Source organism: Olea europaea, chromosome 1 (genome assembly GCF_002742605.1).
Source record: "Olea europaea var. sylvestris chromosome 1, O_europaea_v1, whole genome shotgun sequence".
Lineage (NCBI taxonomy): Eukaryota > Viridiplantae > Streptophyta > Magnoliopsida > Lamiales > Oleaceae > Olea > Olea europaea.
Window position 1 is genome coordinate 7,135,724 of NC_036237.1, and position 5,552 is coordinate 7,141,275.

The 5,552-nt window shown below is 34.7% G+C and overlaps 1 pseudogene; it reads left to right on the forward strand.

Moving 5' to 3' along the window:
* Window positions 1-583: 583 nt before the first annotated feature.
* On the forward strand, window positions 584-2,727 carry LOC111403757 (annotated as a pseudogene).
* Window positions 2,728-5,552: the final 2,825 nt, after the last annotated feature.

The window sequence follows — 5,552 nt, forward strand, 5'->3', positions numbered from 1 at the left end:
TATATTAATTGTTTCCATAATTAATTATTTTAATTTTCTTAAAATGTATCTTATTTGTTTCATATATTTAATTGCTAAACTTATTTAATTACTAAACATATATTTATTATTTATTTCGCATATTTAATTACTAAACATATATTTAAGTCAAAAAAAAATTAAAATTCTATTTAATCTATTTTTAAATATTTCGTCCATTATCTTAATATATTATTTATTTCATATTTAATTACATTTTTTAACATAAAAATTAAAATAAATTCATGAAAAAAAATAAAAATATGAACCATTGTCGAGTCCGGACGGGCCAAATGGTCCGAACCCGGACCTGATGGTTCGTAACGAACCACCTGGTGGTCCGTAATGGACCTTCGACCTGGCGGCCTGGAGCTCGCCGGAAAACTCCACTTTCGGAGAGCTCCGTCTCATTTTTTCAATTTTTCCAACATTTCAACCTAAAATTCGATCTTTTTTTCCATTTTAACCATAAGAAATTGAATTTAACTCATTCAAATCTTAAACATTCAAACTTACACATTTTCAAAGAAATTGTTTATAGAGAACATGTCTAACCTTCCAAAAAATGGCGTTTCTCCGGCTGATCGTGGTGTGTCCAGAGAGGTCAAAGTGGGATAGGTCCGGGTCGTCGGTAGGCGGCGGATCCGGACTCCTTTTTTTCTTTTTTTTTTTCCTCCTCTTTTTTCTCTCTATTTCTCTTTTTCTTGGTTCGCAAATGAGGGAGGTATTTTCGACCATAACAATTTTGTTTACATTTTTTTTTTATTACAAAAATTTTGGTCAAAAGCCTTTGTGGAAAAGTGGATGGGTGGGGCAGCCATTAGCCACCATTTCCTCCAAGAATGAGTCGTGATGTTTTAGCAACAGTTTTGGACGAAGAATCCATTTTTGGAGACTCACTTACTACAAAGATTTAAGTTTGGGGACCTGTTTTCCAAATAAATTGAATTGTAATCAAAATGCACATTTATGTAATATTCCTAAACTATTTTGATATTTTTATGCATTAACAATTTATATCTGTAAATCCATTCCTAGATAACTATTGAAGGCTTTGTTGTGTTGAACTAGTTTGGCTGCAAAGATTTTAAGGGAAAATGATATTACACTTTCCAAGGCGAGAAGAAACTATGAAATTGCTTGGAAAATCTGACATGTATTTCTTCAGTCCTGAGCATCCTCCCTTGACTGAACCGGCTCAGAGGGCTCTTGATTGGGTGTTAGATGAGAAATTGAAGTCAGGTTGGCCTTGTCCATTACTTACATAATTGCTCAATTCAATTGTCTGTTATGGCATCTAGTCATCGTTGATTATTATAAAATAACAATTGGTAACACTACTGATTTAGTGCGTTGCGTGACTTTGCTAAAAATATAACAATGTTTAGGATACACTTGCGCATAATATTTATCTTCTGCTGCCCTTAACAATGGCTATCATTGCCTAGTTAGATCCTGTTGCTGGTTTAGAATGAGAGCTAAGTTAAAAACTAATGGAGACATATTACAATATAAAGAGGGAACAGGGTATCGGAAGTCAGAAGGGAATGAGATGGTATACTGGGAAGTTTCATGATTTTGGGTATGGTCCTTGGGTACTATGTACTAAGGATGTCAACGAGTCGAGTTGAGACGAGTCGAGTTGAGTCAAGTCGAGTCGGCTCGCGAGCCGAAACTCAAGGCTCGAGCTCGGCTCGAGTAAAATCAAATGGGGTTTTTTCGAGTCCGAGTCGAGTCGAGCTGAGCAAAAGTTTAGCTAAAAAAAGAAGGCTCGACCCGAGCTTTTACCGAGCCCAAGCCGGCTCGGTATTTTTTTTATTTTTATTTTTTAAATTGGCAAGCGCTGCCTTAATTAGAACTTCAAAATGGGGCTCGACCCAAGCCTCGATGGAGCTGGCTCGGGCTTTTTTCGGGCTGAGCCACGAGCGGCCCGAGCCGGCGAGTCTAATTGACATCCCTACCCATGTACTTTGTTTTTTTTTGTATTTTTTTCCCCTGGTAAAAATCCTCCATCATGTTATCTTAATTTCTCTATCAGTTTATTTTATTTTTTTCCTTGGAAACATTGAAACCACTACTGTCATTTTCTATGATCTGTGAAGTCTCTCATCTGACTAATCCGCTTTTGTATTCTTCATGCTAGCAAGCTATGTTGTATCAGTCACACGCCATTTATGTCATATTGAAATCTCGATAAATCTACTCTTTAGTGGATTCACAGTTGAACATCGAAACTGGCGGATCTTGAATTGTAGTTTTGATATTATAGATGCCAAGTTAGTTGCTGTCATGAAAAATTATAACCGTAGTTTTTTGTTCTCCGTGACATAATTATGCTACATTTTAGCTGTTACAATATTATTTGACTGAATAGAATTTAAAATCAGGTGAAAGTGGGGAAGTAACGACGGCACATATGCTACTAGACATTTGGTCAGAAAAGGAAGCAGCGGGACATAAGATATTAGCTGCACTTGGTTTTGACGATGAGAAGGCCAAAGAGTTGGCGAAACCTGTAAGTTACTGTGACTGGTTGTCGTCATATGATTAATTTCCTTCACATTCTTTTATGCAGATGGACAAGGATATTGTTTTGAGCTTCAAGTAGGTGCTTCAACAGTTCTGAAGGCTAATCGACTCGAAAATCTTCGTTAAAGTACATCGGAAAGAAAAGTACTCCTCAAGGTAATGCTCTCGCTATATAGACAATTTTTTTAAAGTAGGTTCTCTGGATAGGTTTTTTTTTTTTTTTTTTTTTTTTTTTTTTAAATCAAGGTGTCTGCCTTAGGCGACTATTCCTTGGATCTGTGATCCGGCCCCTCTTTACATAGACCAGTTAAACTGCGGGATGTGCCACCAACTGACCAAGGTCCGACCACCTCTCCAACTGGACTGCCAAAGTGCCTAGTGAGCCAACCCATGTTGCGCCTTGCCTTCCAAAACACTCCTGCCTTCTAGGATAAATTCTGCCTTCCAGTATGTGCCTTGCCTTCCAAGAATCCCAAGAATCGAACCCACGACCTCTGATCTGCCAACTTTGAGAGAACCCGTTTTTCCTTTTTGTATTCTTGTAGAGGACATTTCCTGTAATTCAAATGCATATTGCATATATGTCGTGATGTTATTGTCATCTCTCAGTTAACTTTAACTTGAGTTTAGATTGAAAAGTTGGTTTGTCACTTACATTATGCGCAGTGTTAAATTGAGTTTGAACCATAATCTAGTAAAAATGGCAGCCAAAAGATTTGAGGTTTGTGCAGATGGGTTAAATATTGGAAATTAAGCTAATTTTTTGTGGTCTGGCCTGTCACACGGTGCAGAGGGAAAAATCCATTTCAAACTTGGGGGGACGCTAATATAGTAAACTGGTCTACCTGTCGTTCGTTCGATTTTTATTTTTTTTCCATTGCGTTTTTCTACTTATCTAAAGTTGCTTATAGAAAAAGTTGACTTTTAAATTTTTGTTTTTGTGCCATATTCTCTCATTTAAAGATTGTGAAGGATCATACGGGGTGATCGAGTTGATGGAGTAGGTGAGAGTTGAGGTCTTTAGACACAAATTCGATTCCTTCTACCAACATTTTTTCAGTCGAGTCTGTCGTATCGAATTTGCATAATACGGTTTACCTGATTAGCATGGTTTGCATGCTATTACGTCAATTCGAGAATTTATTCAGTGCGCATTTAAAGGGTAGCGAATGTGGGTTCCCCCGTCATTAAAAAAAAAAATTATGAAGGATCACATACGTGTTTAATAAGGCAATTTTTTAGTGGTTTAATAAAGAAAACTACATTTATCTGATCATATAATTTACATTTTTAATTTATTTCATTATTCATTTTCTTAAGTCTTTTTATATCCAATTTCTAAAACTGATAGAATTTGGGACCAAACTTATATTTCACGGTGAAAATGACACACGCGTCAGTCGCTACTCCTTTGATTATGTCAGAAATTTCTCAAGAACTCCACCAGTTACTATTTCAAGCAAAATGATCGGTCAAATGTTTATAGACCATGTTTGCGTATAGTTTATAAATGATTTAAAATATGAGTAAATAAAAATAAAAGATTTATAAGTGGATAACACTTGTAAATTTCTTAGAATATGTAGATGAAAAGTAGTTCGACTCAGGGCCGGTTTTGTGATCGTGGGGGCCCGAGGCGAACTCCATAAACTGGGCCTCCAAAATCAACGTAAATTAAAATCCAACGGTGTACTATACAATCAGTTGCTAATTTAAAACTTAACGTTAAAGATATTTACAAAACATCTAATCTATGGGAGGATTCTTTTACGTAAATTAGTGGGTTTTACCAAAAACAAAAAATGGAAAAAAAAAATTTGGGCCCCCTTGAAGAGCTGGGCCTGAGGGAGCAGCCTGTTAAGCCTATGCTCAGGTCCGGCTCTAGTTCGAGTGCATATAAATAATTTATAAATATGAGCAAAACATAGTAGAGTGGTTACATGAAACAAAAACAGTAAGGGTGCGTTTGATTACAAGTAGGAAAATTACATGGAAAGAAAATGAATTTTAAGGAATTGAATTACCTAGAAATTGTTTTCATGGAAATTGTAAATTATTGTGTTTGATTGTATAAATTTTTCACGTGGAAAATGTTGAAGTAAAAGTATTTTTTGATGTTCGTTTGACTTTGTTTTACGTGGAAATTGTCAATTTCAGGGATATCCTCTTTTACAATTATTCCTAAAATTTGTTCCCATTGTCAACAATTAAAAAATAAAATAAAAAAAGCAAAAAAATGAAATAAAAAAAGGTGGAAAACCAAAAACCACCTATCCCCTAGGAAAAAAAAGGTGGAAAATCACGCTTTAAGGTGTTGTACCTAGAAATTCATGGAAAATCAATTCCCTGGAAAATTTTGTCAATCAAACAGGCCAAAAGTGGAAGTTGGAATTCGAATTCCAAGTTCCATGGAAAATTTCGTGCAATCAAACGGGGCCTAAGTGTTTGTTTGGTAAAGTTTTTACGAGATAAAAAATTGATCAAACTTTATTGTTATCACACATTTTTACTGAATTCACAACCTTTATCTTCTTTTTACAATATGTTTCACCAGATCTACCATCTTTTATTAACTTTTAGCAACATCATAGGGATTGAAAATGTAAAATTAACATGAAAGTTAACCAATGCATACCTTCCATCTTCTAATTTTGTACGTGTTTGGTAATACCTGAAAGTTACTCCTAAAATTGATGTAAAAATCAATAATTATTGTGATCGTACATTACATGAAACCTACAATTACTATCCATATTATACCATCCATTTCGTGAAGCCTATCACTTCTTTTTATGAAAATAGGTTATTTAACTCTTCCAAACATCAAGCGCACAATAAGCCCTTGTTTAACAATCATTTTTTTTGTGCTTTTTTCTACATATTTATTTTTAATTGTACATTCACACAATAATATGTTATGCAAATATATTCAAAATTTTTCTATACGTTGTAATCACACGTTCTTTTAAAAATTATCATTCAAAATAAATTTTTTTTTTCCAAAT